The 18,821-nt window shown below is 45.7% G+C and overlaps 1 protein-coding gene across 1 annotated transcript in view; it reads right to left on the reverse strand.

Annotated features, from left to right (window-relative positions):
- Positions 1–18,821, reverse strand: part of LOC117150402 (protein dachsous) — a 65,681-nt gene that overhangs the window by 18,311 nt on the left and 28,549 nt on the right. The window lies entirely within an intron of this gene.

An 18,821-nucleotide genomic window follows, 5' to 3' on the forward strand; every position in this document is an offset into this window, starting at 1 on the left:
GGCTGCTCTCGTTGAATTTCAGCGCTAATTACACTTTTTGTAATTCTGGGTACTCGGAGCTGGGACTTGGACAGAAACCTGGCGGAGATCTGCTTAGATTGTTGCTGCGACTAAAGACTTTCAATGAGCTAAGTTGGGCAGCAGCTTAAACTCGTTTAACCCGGCCGGTGAAATTGTCACCAACGAAATGGACGGGGGCAGTTCCAGTCCTGCGATGGGATGGGATATGGGCTGGAACTGGGCCGTCGTCAGTCCAGAGATTGGCAATTTTATCTGTCAACAACATGGAAGTGCTGTGTGCAACTGTTTTCGGGAAGCGGGATGCGAGAATCTGGAGGAGGAGGCGGCAAGGGTCTGGTGCTAAATAAATGCACGCCCACGCGAAATGAAGAGGAACCAGGGGTCGTGGGCTTCGAAGAAAAGGAAGCAGGCTCTCTGCACTTAGAGAATTGTTTTTAATACGCTTTATAATTAACGTACTTTAATCTCAGAAATTTTGAATAAATTTGAAAATGTGAAATGTTCCCTACTCCGTTTGAGTGCGAACAGGGGACAGTTTAACTTGCCTTTCGGTTATGGCAACAGCAGAAACAGGCAGGAGTGAAAGGCAAATCGAATGGAAGGCAGTGAATCCCAAAGTCAAAGCCAAGTGACATCTTTCAGGCAGCCAAAAGGAAAAATAAAAATCTGAAGCGAACAATTGAAGTTCGTTTGCCCAACACGTATTTATGTGTGTGTGTGTGTGTGGTTTGAAGCAGTCAAGAGTTATTCATCTTTGTCAGCACGCATTTCTCACACTCTCCTGCAGGTGGGGATGCTTAAGAGGGGGTCAGGGGAGCAGGAGAGCAGGAGGAGCATTCAATGACCAATTATGGCCTAACAAGGCCTCCAACTCCAACAGCGACTGCGACTCCAGCTTCAAAAGTCCCAGCTTCTGCTTTCGGCTGCTGTTGATGTATGCAAATAAGCTGTCAAAAGTAATTTCATTCAATTACCTTATTTAACGTAAAAAAGCCGAAACGAGCTAAGACAGAATAAGAGATGGTGCTAAAGTGAAAGAGGGAGGGTGACGGCGAGTTGGCTCAAACCAAAGCAGTTAACAACAAAAGGATGAAGATGATTGCTGGAACAGAACGATCTTCAGCATCCATGCGGATGTTCGTGGTTGCATTTTGATTAACACTAGTACACTGAGCAACAACCAATTTAGCAATATATGAAACCCATAAAATATTTATGGCGATCTTAAATTCGAACAATAAATGCGAATAACAAGCTCTAGCAGTCTTGTTCCTTTTTTCTCGCAGTGCTAATGACACGACGTTGGCAACAGAGCAAAGTCACACTACGGTTCTGGCTAATAGAAGTTGGCCAAATGTCGGTCGTGTCTTTGGTGCGGATTATCGCCGAAGCGAGTGGAGTGAGTGGCACAAACTGAAGCTTGGAGTGTCTGAATCCGAGGGCAGCGAACACTTTTGATAAGACATCCCCGGTGCAGTGAACTTTGCGACTGTGCAACTCTGGCTCTCTCAGACTTAAACTCACTTCGCGAATCGCAGCGTGCGGCGGCTTGCATATTTCTTATGCAATTTCCGGCAGATGTGGATGATTTAGCTGGCCCCGCCGCAACGGCCAATACGAAAGGTGGCTGGCTGATGAGAAATGGCTACGTGCTCACAAGTGCCGCGACCGACTTTATTTTACTCGGCGATTTAGTTTGAGCCCATTTCGGGCTCCCAATCGTCATCAATCCCCTGTCCATCCCAATGCACATTCGATGTGAAATCAATACGATTGAGGCGAAGAAAGTGTTTGCCATGTGGTGGGCGTCGTCGCTGCGGCTCCAATGTCTCATTCCATGTTTGGTAGGAGCAGAAAGCGTAAAATGTCTGCGGTTTCTAAGCAGATCACTATCCACACTCGAGAAAGAAAACCTCGAAGATTATTGGTATTCAAGTTGTTCAAGCCATTTGACATCAATAATTAAGCTCCTCATTATAATTATCCTTTTTTTTCAGTGCAATTCTCGCGCTTTTATCTAAGAGGTAATTGGCCAGCAATCGATTTAGTTATAAAGACATTTAAGCCGCTGAGGGCTCGGTAATAAAGTCTCTTCTGCGCACCTGGATCCTCTCCTCTGCGGCGTGTGAAGATTTCACACCTTTGCCTTGATTAGTCACGGCCTTCGCACCTCCCCGAACCTCGCAACCTTTTTGCGGGGACTCCAACATGGCAGCTGATTTATGTTGACGCCTTATCAGGACCCCTCAATATTTATTGCAATTTTTATAAATTATTTTTACATTCTCTCAAAAGAAGCGCGCAGAGAACTGAAGATTTATATGTGAGCAGATGTGATGGGGCCGCACCAACGGGAAAGTGGTGCAGCGAAGGGGCGGAGGGCGTGGTGTGCGAGAGGTGGGAACGATCTATTTCTGTTTACTTTCCGCGGCTCAGGCTCGGCTGGCCTTTCCCCTGTTTTTGTTGTACTCTCTGTTGTCGCTGTGCATCGTCAAACACCAAAAGGCAATTCTAACAGTTGTTGCACCGCTGCAGCTCCAGTGTACCACCATTGCACCACCGCTGTGCCGCTTGTCGTGTTATTAGGAATTTTTAATTTTCCGGTATAGATTTCTGACTTGTACTCCACTGCCTTCTCTACGCTGCAATGTTTTTCAACACTGGGAAAAAATAATTGCATTACATAGGGGAGAAAATGTGAAAAATATTACGCAGTCTGGCTCCATTTTCTTCTACTTTCAAATTTTGAGCTTATCATTTCTGGTGCAATATCTTACTGATTAACTATTCATTTTCCCAGTGTCACGCTTTTCTCCATGTTTTCTGCCAGAACTCTGCTCCACCTTGTCTGTGAGTGGTGCAGTGGTGCTGGGGCATCATCAAAACGCATCTAACAAGGTTGTTAGGTGTTAAATAAGTCTGCTTAAAAATTTATCTTGTACATTTCTTCCTTCATTTGATTTATGTTCGCTGGCACTTGGCTGCAGCTGTCTTCTTAGCCAATGCCCATTACCCCCATGCCACGCCCCCCTTACGGTTACGTTTACAGTTCAACTTTTGAGGCGGACTGAGCCTCAACTTTTGCTTTCGCCGCTCCGAGAAAACAGCGTCTATTGATAAATCAAAATACCAATAGATGCGTGAGCCGGGTGGTGCGGGGAGGTGCACGGTTGGGGGAGATTTAAATTTGCCCGCTGGCCATGGACTTGACTGCAAAGCTGCGAAGATGTGTCTGCAAATGGCCAAAAACATGCGAACAACACAGCACAACTTCCCTGGCCAGGGAAAAGGAGGAAAATGTTTTTGGAAAACCTGGCAACTGGCAAGTGGGGGAATGAATGCGTTTCTTGTGTTTTAAATGCCTCTCCGATATTTTTGCCGCAGCTGCAACAACTTGCCTCGCCGCACCACCCGCCTGGATCTCCTCTGCCCCACTGCCCCTGCCGCTGCTCCAATCCCATCCTGCGATTCCAAACTCTGAATCCAACTATGACTGCGATGATCGATCGTTGTACAAGTCCACGAACGTTTCCCGCTGGAATGCGCGTCGATTACCTGGCTTAAGTCTAGATGCAAAGTTCACGAACTTGAATCGAAATCAGTTTCGGTTTGGTGGCCAAAAATCTTAAGGGGAAAATATGAACGATAAGCTGCTATCTCGAGGTATAAAAGGCTAGAAAGATGAGATGGAGCAAGCAAATTCTTACGCCCACATCCGTCCGAAACAGCTATTTTTCCTATCCAACAAAATGTTGAAATTGTTGGAGATAAATTCGATGTAAAATGTAAAATTTGGCGTTTATTTTATTACCACTCAAGGTTAATTAAGCATTGCAGTCTGATTTTATTAGCCTATGGGCCATTATTTTCGTTCTGTTCATATCCCTTTTTATACCCGTAGTAATCGGAGGCGCTAATCAATGCCTTCCTCATTAAACTGCAGTTCCTTCGGTGGCAGATGCAGTTGCAGCTAATTAAGTTGGATGCACGCTCCAAAGATTCTGGCCTCTCAACGTTAACGAGTTGCCCTTTTCTCCACGCCCCCTGTTTCTGTCACCACCTACTCCTCGATGCGATTCCACCCACACAGGGACTGAAATCAAGAGCGACAGGAAGTCATGCCCATGACAACAGGCAACTTCTGGCACCCAAAAGGAGGAGCCCAAGAAATGTGGTCCAGTCCGGGCAATAAAGCATTCTAATTGGCGCCGCTTGAGAAAGGAGGCAAAGAAGGGTACTTTGGGGCTGATAGATGTGATGTCACACCTACCGTGAAGAGTAGGCATTTTCGTAGTTTTTTGTTCTTAGTAAAATGTATAAATTTCTTGGATTTTGATTCAATTTTAAAACAATGTTGTGCGAAAAAGCTGATGATGATGGGTATATTCACAGATCTTCGGCAAATTTAATGCTACTTTTTTCCTTGTGTAAGTTGCCAAGCCTAATGGCCAATACTCGCGACTGCGCGACTTTCCCCAAAGTGGCACCCAAAGTAGGAAATTGTCAATGAGTTGTCGATGGCCATAAAGCGCGGCACCACAACTGGGCCACACACCAAGTGGTGCACACAGAGCAGGAACGACCATAAGCCCAGTTTGCTGATCGGATCGGGCCTTAAGCTAAAAGCCAGGCGATAAGCATCATGATCCAGCCCTAGACTCCAGCGTCTTAACTCCATTACCCGGTGTTCCGTGTTCTGCAAACTCCCACCACGATCGCTGAATTTGAATTTGGACTCGATTTCGTCCGCCCACACATGGATCGTCGATTCTCGATTCTCAATCCGCGATTCTCGATCGCTGATCGTCCGTTCTCTAGGCCAATAACAATCACAGTCTTCTGGGCCCCGCTTTTTCCTGTGACTTTGCATAAATTCTGCGGCGCACAGCCGGAGGAGGACTCCTCGCCAAATTGAAAATGTGAAGAAGAGCGCATAAATTTATTGAGATTGTGTAAATATTTGCCCGGAATTGAAATGTGGAAATGGGTAAGCATATAGAGGTGGACCAATAAATAAAAGCCCTCTATTGTTTATGTTTCTTAGGCTGTTTATAACTTATTTGAATTATTTGAATAAAAAACGCAATGTTAGAAAATTCTTTATATTTTAAAAAATCTGGTAAACAAATTGATTGTTTTTGTTTCACTCCAAATGGCGAGCCAATTAATTGGGCAGTATCTTGCTTATTTTATTCCTAGCTAGCACTTATGCACTTAGCTGCACTCACCGCCAGACGATTTGATTTTATTGTCGCCGACTTTGGTCACTTTCGATCTTTTCTGTTTGCAACTCTGGCTGCGAATTTGGACTCGGAGTTGGGTTTCGGTTTCACTCTTGGTTTTCGGTTTTCGGTTTGATAAATGCGAACGGCCAGCACGTAAAGTGGACAACTCTCTGTACATGGCAAGTGCCTGGATCGCCGACTCGGATCTTGGATCTTGGAGCGGTTAACGGTACCGGGCATACTTGTTGTGGTCCGTGTGTCCAATAAGTTAATCAAAAGTTCAACTCCAAGTGCATTCGATTGGATTCGATTCGTTGTGCTTTTTGTTTTTCTCTGCTGGCTTTGTTTCGCCCGCTCGCCCGTGCAATTTGAATTTGCGTAATTTAAAGCAATTCCAGTTAGAGGCGAAACGCACCCACACACCCCACCGAGCACCACAGAGCCACCTTTCCACCTATCCACCGATCCGCTGGGCCATTCCACTATATGGCGGGCCGATCCTCCGCTTCCCAGCGGGGCCAAGAGCCGCATAAATCAAATCGCAAAGTGGTCACAGCCAAAGTCGAGGCGGTGGTAAACTGTGTGGAACATGTGTGCATTTGCAGGAATGTGGAACGCATGCGGTGCACAGGAAAAAATAAAGTTATTAGAATATTAGACAATTAGAAAAGAAGGCACATTTAAATACATTTCTTTTCTATTGATAATATATTGCTGCATACTTTTAGACATCTAAAACCATGTGAATTGCATATTGAAACGCTGATGTGGTCCGTTTTCTAATGGAAACACTCCCAAACAACCAACTTTTGGCTCAGTGTGTGGGCTCGCCCGGCGATTTATGCGATTTTAAATATCGATTTTGTTGATTTTGGTTACCTGGCAGCAGGTGGGACTTGGAACCCGGACTGCGAAGTGGATTACTCGGAAGCAGGCCAAGCGATAACCGCCGAAATTAATTATGATTGTGGTGCGGTGGTGCAGGGTGGTGCAGGGTGGTGCGCGGCGTCTGGCAAATTGAATTTCACTTCATGGCCCGTCGCCTCGAAGTGTTTTTCAATGTTTATTTGAAATATTTTGCTCCATTAGGCAACCGCCAGCTTGGTTTTCCTCTTTTTTCACTTAAATGCATTATGCAAACTTTGCAATTAAGTTGCCAGTCTCCAGGCTCCCAGCACCACATCCCAAATGGTGCCGTTTTCCTCCCGGTGGTGGTTTTCCAGTGTGATTTATGTTTATGGCACTGGGGGCGGTGGGCGGTGGGCGGAGTGCTGGATCGCAGGGGGAGGATCTGGTCTCGGGGCGTGAGTTAATTACGCGCTAACAATGACAAATGTTGTCTTGCTAATCAGCCGCAGACTTCAAACTGTCCGATGGGTTCAATAACCCAGAGTGGACACTGCCTATGATCCGTTTCTAGGGATGTGAGACCCACAGCGGACATTCCATCGGCCAGACAAACCACAAGACCACCGCAAATATCAATTTTATTCCCGCCATCAAGTGATGATGTTGTGTGTGCTGACAATCTTCTGAATCCAACCGCAGAAACACGCGGAAACACAATCAAAGTCAAATGATGATCATCATCCTCGGGTGGGGTCCACTGTGTGCTTTGACCACAAGAAAACCCATGGAAACTGTGATTGTAATGAAATTGCGTGACTACACAGAGAAAAAGTGCTGTTCGTCTAGCACAGCCTAAATTTCATTTAATCAAGATTATGAGTATTCCCTCTTTTGAGCCGTGTAATCCCAGAATATTTGCCTAGCAACCGCAGACGCAGGCTGCGACGACGGCTCCAGCCGTTGGAGCCATCTCTCGAGGATCACTTTCACTGCGCCCGGAATAGCTAGCCGCCAAGTGCAGCTGCTGTTTTGTGATACTGATGCTTCGACTGCTGGCGGGCATAAATTGGCCTGCGCTTTGTAGTAATGCAAATATCTGTATATCTGTTTGTTGCCTGCGTTGGCGACCCCCTGCCAGCTGAAGTTGTGCCTGGCGAGACCCACTCTTCTGCGCAGGCGATGCCCGTGCCGATTGTCTGTGGCTCTAGCTGTCTGGGTTTCTGTTTCTGGGGCCAGCCATACTTTTTCTTGCTCATTTTTGGGGCTCCGTTAGCTTAGCTGCAAACGAGTTACAAACACCTGTCATTACCCCGGGAAAACGCCGGGGCAGTCGGGCAGCGTTTGAGTAAGAATTGCATAAGTCCGAGGCTCTAGTGCGGCTCCCATTTGGCCGCGACTTGTTTATGAAAATGATAAGCGGACGCGAATTTATGGCCAACAAGCGCAGTCTCATAATTGGTACACGCCGGTCCCCCTCCATCGTAATTGTCTCGGCCGGGGCTTCGTTTCTATTTATTGTGAATATTGCGAGTGGGAGGTGAGACAGAATCTCCAGTGAACCCAGTCCCACAGTCTGGGGCTCCTCATCATCGCGTCCCACAAATTACAGGGAACAAAGGACGGTGGACTGCTCCCAGTGGAGCGGTTTGCTGGTTATGCAATGCCCCCGAAAAGCTCAAAAGCAAAACTCAAAACTCGTTGCTGTGCCTAATGACGGAAATTTAATGTGCGTTAAGATCATCGTCCCCTCTCCGCATTTTAATAAACCATTTTTTCAATTAGGCCGCTGGAGAGCACTTAAAAATGGCAAAGTGGTGGACAACGACGACGCATTGGTAAAAGGCGAGCACAGATTTGGTGGAAAATCTGGCTGAGTGGACACACAAAACTAGTCTATATTTCCAGTCAAAATATATTATGCTACTGGGAAGATTTAAAACTTTAAAATTTCTTTGTTATGTTAGGCATAAAATGGCGATTGCATAACAGTCAATAAAAATGAAATTAAATGAATAATTGGAAGTCACCACTCCCGGATTGAAATCAACCAAGTGAGCCTAAGTGTGCCGCCACGATAATAAATCAAAAATTAAATTAAATTACTGATTGACAGTAATTGCGATTATGGAATAGGGGAAATAAGCGGGGCGATCAATGGAAAAGCGATCAAGGTGGAAATCCAAACCAGTATTTAGTCGCAGTAGTTATGAAGATGCTTTTAAATAGATTTTGACAGTTTGATACCAAATGGCATCCAGCTGCTGATTAGCGTGTGAGAATTGTGTGGTTTCAGGATCTCCCTGTGAAGAGGTCATTGGGATTGGGTAATTAAGCAGGACACCTCAAATGGCGAACGACCAACATGGGAAAGTTGATTTAAACGGGAAATCGAAGGAACAACGTGGCGCTTCAATTCATTTGTGGACACTGCGTTTATTTCGCTATTTGTCTTTTTTTCGGCAAACTTTCAATTAACGAATTGTACTTTCTATTTGCTAGCCTCGTAGTGCAATGCAAATGGCCTTATTGCTCAACTTTCCGGCCAAAAAGAAAAGAGCAAACAAAGCGAATTCAAACTGCAATCCAATCGCCTTCGCCATCCCAAAAGCTGCCTTCGGGTTCGAGTTGGAGGCCAATTTTGGTCAGCGATGCGTGACTTGGACCATGTCGTGTTGTTTTTGCTGTTGTTTTTGTTTGGGGGGAGGAAGGGGATTCCATGGGCAGCACCCCCTGTCAGGAGATGCCAAAATGCCAAAAGAGCCACAGAGTCTATAAACAAATTTGGTCAAGCCAAAATGGAAGCCTTTTTCGAAGTGATTTATGCTAATTACGAGCAGCTTCAGCCCAAAAGCGACAGCAGCGGCACAGGAAAGGGCGTTTAGCAAACAATTTTCCGACTGCAACTTCAGGGAACAACTGCATGGAAGCCAAACTATAAAGTGCAGACAAAAACCAAAGCCTGAAACAAAAACAGATTGTGCCACATGTGGGAAACTCGACAGCGTCGACTCCAAGTATAGAAAAGTAATTTATTTAGTGACACGCCCATTCCGATATGAAGGTTTTCCTTGGCCCGAGACCGAAACCCATACTCCGACTGGTCACAATATATAATTAAAATCAAAAGGCCAGATGTTCCAGCACAGAGAGCGAAAGGAATGCCGGGTAGATCAGCGACTCGGAAAGATCGATAGAACCTCGACGATGGTTTATTCTTAGAGAGAAAACAAAGGAACCAAGGGCGCAGATTGCCAGTTATTAGCGGGGAAGAATCTTGGAAATCCCAGTGTCTGACATTAAGACAATAAGTTGAAGCCTCGAAATTGCGAAGATCAGGGAGAAGTGGTGAAGTAAGTGCCTCGAAAATTAGCAGAAGCCCAGGATTATGACCGTGGAATATTTATAGAGCCAAAGTGCGTCTGAAAAGTTAGCACACTGTAAAAAATGTAACAATAAAACAGCTATCTCTCTCTCTTTTTGATGTTATATCTCATGTCTCTACCCAAATACAAAAGGAATGTGTGACTATTATCCCGCTTTCCGAAATCAATTGCCTTTAGAGTGCTTACAAATTGTTAATTTGTAATTTCGTCGTTGGTCCGAGATCCATTTATGAAGATATAACACTTTCCCAGCTCATTGAGCGCATTTTCCGTAAGTGTAGGATTCCTTTCCCAGTGTCTCAGAGCCATGCGTGGCCATAAACCCGAGTTACGTGGTAATGGGGAATCCATTGGGGCAGCACTTGAGCCAAATTACTGTACTTGCGATTGATGGGCAACGAAATGGAATGGCAGATTGGAAGTACAGGGAACATAAATAGGGTATGTTGCTGGGAAGGGGGGACTGATGCCATAAAGATATCAATAAACGGAAAGAAAGTGTTGCAGGGCAGGTGCACAGAAATATAGGCGTATGTACTCTATCACAAAATCAGTCCGAAATTGAAATTCCTCGCCGGAATTCGACAAGATCTGCGATAATCTCCTGCTCTTGCCGCCCCCTAGAAATATAAAAAAAAACCCATATGGTGGAAGAAGCCAGAGGAAGAAGGTATAGAAGCAATCGATCGCTGGTAATTACCTCTTGCTATCGATCGATGGGCTAAACAACTTTTCTAGATGATTTTTCGAGGCCAGACAGGCGGAGGGAGAGTAGTAGTTCTCGCTTCATAGTCTCAAGTGTTTGATGGTACTTAAAAAACTACATTAAAAAATAATAACAGCAACCGATGCCGAAGTTTATTGAAGCCAGATAAGTGATCTTGTAATCATCGGCCGGCCAGAGAGCAGGCCCAAGAAAACAATAAGAAATAAAGCCAGCTCGATGAGGAAGGCGAAGAAACGAAAAGTTTTAAAAGTGGTCAGATCTCCTCCACTCCGTGGAGTGTCTCCATCTTGAGACCTACATACACACCGCATCTCCAGCTCTGTGCGTGTGCACCGAGGGCTGACTGTAGCAGATGCGAAGGTGAGTTCCTGGGCAGCGGGCATCAGGTACAAGGCATAAGGTGTGTATTTGCCATAATTTGCCATAGCGGACACATGCGATGCAGCGGGAGGGGCATAAATGAAAGCGAAGTCGATTTGGGGCAGCAGGATCGAACAATTCAAACTCCGCCATCGGAGTCCGACTTAAACTTCAGTCTCTGACAACGGCACGTCATCATCAGCAGCATCGTCAAGCTTGATGGGCACTCACTGGAAAGGTTACACCACGAAAAAAAAAATCCAGAGCAAGAAGTTCAAAATTTAAAAATTTGTAAAATGTAATCACGACTTCTAAGCCAAACGCTATACCAGAAAATCATTCAGTTAGATGTAAACACTAAGCTGACAAAAGAAAATAATGGAACTACGATTGAAACACCATTTTTTCTCTGTGCATCAGTAACATTACATTTTTGGGGGGCTGAATAAATATTTTTGCTCCGTCAGATAGCAATAACAGTTCGGATATACACAAATTTTGGAATGTAGGAAGCTGAGACGCTCAAGACGCTGATGAGGAATGATGGAGACGTAGACGGCGCTCTCATGTGCGCTAAAATTGAACAAAATCATCAACAGTGATCGACATGTGAGTCAAAGTTAATAACAAAGGCAGCCAAAAGGGAGGCAAATGCGGAAAAGGAAGGAAGGATGGTCAGCGGAAGGGGGGACTGTAGCCAGTCTGGAAACTGAAAATACGAAGAGCGAAATGATTTTTAATAAGCGATAAAGCAAAACTGCTTATTGGCTCCTTCTCCTTCTCCAGGTTGAGGATGAGGCTGAGACTGAGGCCGAGAAGCCTAAGACAAGGGCAGGAAGGTCCGAGCAGCATATATTTATGGGGATCGGAGATCTCGGAGGCGGAAGATGCGAAAGGTAACCCCTCGCAGGGGGCTCCAAATTATATTGAAAGCAAATCGAAAAGCCAACAGCGGCTGCTGCCAAGGGAATATTTCGTTCGATCATACTCATCATTTTTGAAATTGCTTTCAACACCAGTTGGCAAGGTGTGGTACACAGAGTGCTCCCTGCCCTTACCCTCGCCATACCTTACCTTTCCTTTCCATCCTTTTCTTTAAAGTTGGTGCGTAAAATCATCAGCAGAGACGCTTTTCTGAGGGTGAGCAGGGTTTTTTATGTTGGGTGTTTCCCTCTCAAAAAGTACGCGAGGTTCGTTAGGCGGTAAGTAAGTGGGTGATGGCCGGGGAATCGGGGTGTTCTGCCCAGTTCGAGACGCGACTTCTGTGATAAGCATTTTGCGTTAATTTGCGCGAATGTGGCCTAATGTGAGCTACCTCCTAAAAAAGGGGGTGTGCGATACACCCCTTCCAGATTCCTTATCGTTAATTGGGGAAAGCGTTTCGGTCTTATTTCGCATTTTAAGCAAATAACAATTAACCAGAACAAAAGACTCAGACGACGAACTTGACCAATGGAGCTCGGGTATGTTTATCCGCTGAAGATCAGCTCAGCCGTAAATTGATTGACAGTTAAGCTAAATCATTTGTGCTGTCAATGGGCGGGTTCTCGGGTCCTCGCAGGGGTTAGTACAAAGAACCCGCCTTGGTTTGAACATACTCACTCACAACTGACAATGATAATCAAGTGTTATGCTAAAAATCTCTCGAATGCCTTTTCAGCTGCAAGTAGGAACCTATAAAAAGCGGTTTCGGCAACATGGGGGCCAAGACAATGCGTACAAATCGTTGACAAAAACGTATAGTAGCAAAAGGCAACAAAAATAAAAGCATATATATAAAAGAACAGATCAGTATAGAAGCGTATAAAAGAAGCGGAAGAAAGGTGAGGACGCCGTCCTATACACGGAGAAAAATTCTATTGCATTACTGTACTTTTCTATTTGTCACACACTTTTAATTCATCTTTTATTCATTGGCCTTTGGAATGTTAAGCGATGATCTTGTCCAATAGTGACTGCTTTTTTGGTTATAAGAAGTTGAATTTGTTTAATTTCCGTTTCATTGGTTTTTGGTTCTGTGTAGCCTTCGGCGTCTTTTGGCGTCCGAGTCCCTGCCTCCATCCCAGCCGCAGCATTGGCCAGTTTTCTGGTTCTGTCCCATAGCCCCAGCCCTCAGGTCTACATACAGATCCAGGTCTTGTTCTGGTGTCTGTCTTTGTTTGCTGGGCCCGCGAGTCAAGAACGCGGCGCATCCTTGCAGCTATTTTGCATACCAGACTGCGGCCGCTGCCCCCTGCCCCGCGCCTCCTGGTCGTGCCTGGCCAGCCCTGGAATCAGTCAGCCATGCGGCTTCCGAGCGAAAAGTCCAAGAGGCAGTCGAAGACGATGCTATCCCTACGATAAGAAATTAAATTAACGAGATATGTCAACGATGAATTCATTGCCATGGCTTAAGCGCAAATGCCGCCATTCTTGAGCGACCCCGCCGCCCCTCTTCCTGCAGCCTTTGTCTTGGCTTGTCCTTCGCTTTGCATTTTATTCAGCGTTCCATGGGCAGCGATTAGCCTCGCTTTTTGGCATTCGCATTGAGCTTAGACCCACATGGACATTCAGTCAGTCAGGGACGCTGCAGGTACACTACCACAGGTAGCCGGGGGTCCAGGTATTACGGGTCCCTATTCTGTTTTGCTGATGCTGTTGCTGTCGCTGCTTCTGGTCCTTTCAATGTCAATGTCTGCCATAGGTTTTGCGGCCATTCTTCAATATAATGACATCACAAAAGCACCAGGAATCGGCCAAGGGTGAAGGGGCCTCCACGATTTTAATCACATTTCTTTTGAATTAGATGCGAATTTAGCCTCAACTGTTTGTACGCCTTTTCATGAGTCAATCACTTGGCCCTGTTCTTGCTCCTCTGGTGACTTTTCCCTTTTTTGCTTCATTGCTTTTTCGCTTCTTTGCATACCCCCAAAGAGTTTCCGAGAAGAGGCAACCGCTGTGTGGCTGCAGTTGCATCTTCCTACCAAAAATGTATATTTTATTCTCGGTTCGATTTAACAGTTTCGCGACACAGCATTCGCATTCAGATTCCCTGCGCGGCCTTTCGCTTTTCACGGATTCTCGGCTTCTTGGGAGCAGAAAACGCGGTAGAGAACTGTCAGCGCAGGTGAATTTATGTGCCCATACCCAGCTGGACACTAAATCATCGGCTATGGACTCGCGGATCGCGAATCTCGCCTTGCTCCTGTCGCTGCTCCGCTGATTGTTGTCCCCGGATACCTGGATAGTTTTCTAGGAGTCAGTCCCTCCCCCTGCGCCGCCGGATAAACTCTGTAACCCGGCCCCGATTTTCGATTTTCGAGACACATGTTCGAAAGGTTCAGCTTGCGAAACGGCGGGACCAATCAAAAAGCTAGCTACGGGGTTAACATCATTATTTCACCTTCTAATCAAAATCAGCAACATTGTTGCAGCGTGCATACAGGGAAAATCTTTGCACAGCACGAAGAATAGGTGAGATAGGTACACACACCTGTGTATACTCTCCTTAAATATATATATTTAATTTGTTTGCAAAGTTTTCAAACCATTTTTAGTTCATAGTCATCGTTTATGACGCTAGAATTTTCATAGTTTTTATGCTCACATTGGCTTATTTCAGTGCACAAAAACTTACGGCGGTAAAGAGAGTCTGGTCGGGCGGGTTTTGCACAGAGTTACTTCTTTTTTGGGCAGACGGCGGCGCCTTTGCCCGTTAAATGTCAGAAATCGTTGGGCCTCTCACGCTTCTTGGCTGTGGGTGATAAGCTGTGATCACCTCGTGCTGCTTACTGCGATTTAGTGCGGCTAACGGGGGGCAGTAACTGAATTTTTGGGTAAAAACTGGCTGACCTAAAGCGCGAGCTGCTCAATTGTGTTTTTCTTTTACGATCTATGTCATATTGGGCGGCATGATGAAGACATTACCGATGGAAGAGGGGGTGGGGGGCTAATGCCACCTCACCCTGAACCCATCAGACCCCTGGTTGTCGATATACACATACTTTTCGTTACCCCTTTCCCCGCACTTCATTAGCGAGCAATTTAATTTGCACACACACTCAACCGCCAACTTTGAATACAACTTGGATGCAGGAAGTGGTTGCCTAGTACTTGTACTCCCCCTTATTTGCACACCCCTTTTTCGGGCCCCCTTGGCGGCTCGTATCTGCAAGATTTATCAGCGAGGATGCCACAGCTGGAGTTGTCTTCTTCGTCTGCGGCTATTTAGGCATGAGCATGGTCAACAATTGTACAGGTTTCCTGCCTTATACTCGCAGTCCCGCCTCCATCTGCGAACCCCTTCAAAAGTCCCCGACTCTCGGGTTTGTTTGTCTGTTTGCTTTTGGTTATATTTACTAATTGAATCGACACCAAAAATGTAAATGCAACAACAAACAACGCGCAAAACTGACAATGGTGCAGGATGAGCAAAAAGGGGGTTCACCGAAGGGGCTACCGGAGAGCACGGAATTGGAAGACTAGTTCCACCTTGGGGCGAAGAGGCAGATGCGGCCGCTGCAGTTGCATTTCGCAGTTGCAGTTGCAACTGCATCGCCAGAGCTTTCAGCTAGCCAGAGCCAAAAGTAAACAATGAGAAAATTTATGTTAGTCAAGTGCGTTTTTCAGCGGAAAATGAGAAAAAATACTCGCCAGGGTCGGTCGTATATAAAACTATCGCGCGTAACGAGGTTTCACTTTGAAGGAGAGATAGAGTGACCAAACTTAAATTGAAAATATTACACTGATGAAAAGCGCTCTCTATTAATTTACTAGATATTTGTGTGCAAATATGTAAAGTTTATATTGAGAATTTCATTAGTTCGTTATTTATTGATTCCACAGTCTACGAATCTAATAATATTGCCTCCATTTCTGAGAGTGTACTAGAGAATTGTAGGGAGCAGCAACCGCCTTGACTGCTGATATTGTCAGGCGCTGGCGGATCGGTTCCGATTGGATCGACTGCGAACGAACGGAACAACTCCTAACTGTACTTCAAGTCCAACTGGCAAGGCCGCTGGCCAAAAGGAAAAGAGGGGCCAAGACACGCAAAACAGGCATCAATCATGCGGCATATCAACCGCTGACGTAAGGAGCGGATGGGTGGTGGTGGAACTTGCCGAGCGGGAGAAGCATGACCAATTTGAATGAGGCGACACCTCTGGGACGGGAAACTGGTCTCTTGTCATAGGCAAATCATATCTTCTCGTCCGCGGAGTGCCATGGTGCCCGAACACCTAGAACCGAGAACAAGAACGTCGGTTATGGAATAACAGTTTTCCCCGTGGCCAGATAAGGTTCGCCTGCCTAATGAGGCGGCGGCTAATTTTGAGTCACTCTCCCCGAAGAATCCCCCGGTGGGAAGCTTTGATTCTGAGTCTGATTCTGATTCTGATTCTGCTACCCACAGATCTCCAGGCACAGGAAGACGGAGTTGTGGCCACGCCGCTAGTCACGCGAAATGCAAATGCAGGTTGACAGTGGCAGCTGAAGAGGAATTCCGAACTTGCCAAGGCGTGTAAAATAGCCAGCAGAAGATCTCCCTTGGAGCCACCCTCCCTGTCCGAAAGTTCGACAACCCAAAATGGGTAAAATGCCAGAGTACGGAAAATCTGCTAGAATTTGCCATTTTTGGTGTTGGCTTAAACATTTAGCCATTTGGTTTCTTTGTCTTGTACTTTGTCCACAATGCAAAATATCGCCATGGAGCTTCCTCCTCCTCGTGTTGGTAATTACAAACATGGCCGAATCCGAAACGAAAATACCCAATGCAGCGGCACCGGAAAAATGAAGAATGAGACATGAACAATGCTCTAAAATTGCTGGATGAATTTCGAGACTAAATGACTTATTGGGGTCGAGTTTGTTTTTCTGTTTCTCTTGGCTTCTTCTTAAAATAATAAGAACTCACCCACAAGCTATTGTGTCCTAAGATGGTGGTGACTTGAGAGTCACACGCAAAGAAAAGTTATTGCTGTATGACCCATTATAATAAATAGCCATTAAAAAAAACTAATTCTCGAGATCGGATATTATAATATGTGAACAATGAAATCTAGCGATTATGGTATCCAAACACATGACCTTTTTAAGGTGCCACCGTGTTTTTTTGCAGTGCTGCAGTGTTGAATGAATGACCGATTGACTGACTGACAGCATTTCGGAGCTCGGAGAGGAGCACTCAGTCACGTCATCATCATGATGACCATGGCATCCATGGCAGTGACCAACGAACAACGAACAGCCAATGGACTCAGTGGACGAGGGGCGGTGCAAGAAGCCACGACAATGGCGTCCCCGTCCCAAGTGAGCCAACTGAACCACCACAGGCGGTTCAATCAGCAGCCCACCGGCACCACCAAGGAAAGTAACTCGGTGTTCGGTATTGTCTTTCCTGCACGAGAATGTAAAACAGCAGCGCAAAAAGAGCTGGGAATAGCAGCAAAAAATGACGAGAGAAGCAGACGAGGGCGAAGACGAAGACAGGAAGAGGGAGCTCCAGAAAATGGCTTCCAATTTCACAAGACTTGGACTCTGTTTTCGGGTCGGCTCCTAAGTCATCATCATCATTGGCCCTCAGCTCTCAACTCATAAACACGGAATTGGGACGACTCTGGCGCAGAGGGCGTGGCCTTGTATTCAAGAAAGAGCATCGCTCCAGAACTGAATAAGGGAAGAACCATTCTCAGCTACGAATTACCAAACGAATCGAAAGTGACTTGGCCAGCAAACCATTCACCATTACCATTTGTCGGTGAAACCGATTTTGGTCTCTGCGCCCCCCAGAGCTAATTTATGTGAAAGTGGAAAATACTTCAAGACTAGGTGGTAGTGACAAATGCCGTATGCTGATCAAGCGTATAAAATTCGAAATTAATTAAGGCCTGAAATTAAATGCCCAGAGATTTGGCTGCTGATGCTGGAACTGGAAAGCTACTGACGCGGCAGGGTGTTCAATGGCACCAGTAAGCCTTTCGATTTTATGGCTTCCATTCGATGTGGAAGCGTGTAGGAGTTATTAAAATGAGTCGTGAGTTGGTTATGCTGAGCTGATGAATGTTTAGCCGCATCTTAGAGCTTCTTACTCATCGGGATCACATTAAATAGTTGGAAAAGCTGCCAGGCACTGAAGAAACAAATCATGACTAGTTAAGTACACAAGAAACAAATATGCAGAATATTTCACATTACGTTTTTTAGTGAATAAAGATTATTCTTTAATGGTGGTTAAAATTGCCGGAATGCTACGATGTCGTAAATCCATCTTGCTCCTCCCTCTATTTCCTGTGATGGATTCTCGATTAATATCGATGGGCAAAGCCACAGAAAGCGGCACCATTGCCAGCGACAGCACTTCATCAAATGACACGCCCACACAAGCGGCTTGCCCACGTACTTCGGTATTTACCCATATCGAATCCGTTACCCATGGCTGGCCCTTTCCCCGCAGAGCTTCTGAAGTGAGCAATTACCGACAACTCATTTCACTAAACGACAAATGGTTCACCCACCGCGCGGAGGAAGGAAGGGAAGTGCTGTCAAAATCGCTGACAGCAGAAGTTTGCCAGAAAGCATTTCTCCAAGCCTTTGCCTTCGCAGGCAGCCGGTAAGCCTGGCCATTAAAGCTAGATTTCTGTGAATTAGTTATCCGAAAAAAGAGAATGAAATAAAGGCCCCGGGAAGACAACGAGCCAAGACAAAGAGACATAAACGTCCACCCACTTGTTGCTGTTAAAGTGTCAGTTACAATGGCTGCAACCCATTCCCAGTGGTAAATGGTAGCAGTAAGCAGTTACCAGGTACCTCTGGGTAGTAACTGCTGGGAACTTTGGCTCGCTCGCCCGCAAATATTTGGCATTTCACGTTGGGGGACTATGAAATAAAGCCGTTGTCTGAGGATCATGTATGTATGTTTTTCTTGCTGGAGGAACAGGAGCAGGAGCAGGAGATCCCCCTTCTAGCTCTACGATCCTACGATGTTACAGCTTCGGCAGCTCAAATTACAGTCTGCACACCCTCAGGCAGAGAAGTCACTGTGACTGGGGGACTGCAACTGTGACTGAGGCGAGGAAGTGGCAGATCAACTGGGGCCAACAATTGCAGTTGGCACTCAGCAAAATAACAGGGCCAAAACGGATTATTAATATTAAAATATTTAAAAAAAATTAGTATCAGACGAACATTTATCTTCCAAAGATAACGCATTTGTCGCCTGTAGAGCTCCTTTGACTTGCATTCAACTGAGGATTCCTTGATCGTTCCTTTATTTTTTAT

Source organism: Drosophila mauritiana, chromosome 2L (genome assembly GCF_004382145.1).
Source record: "Drosophila mauritiana strain mau12 chromosome 2L, ASM438214v1, whole genome shotgun sequence".
Classification (NCBI taxonomy): Eukaryota; Metazoa; Arthropoda; class Insecta; order Diptera; family Drosophilidae; genus Drosophila; species Drosophila mauritiana.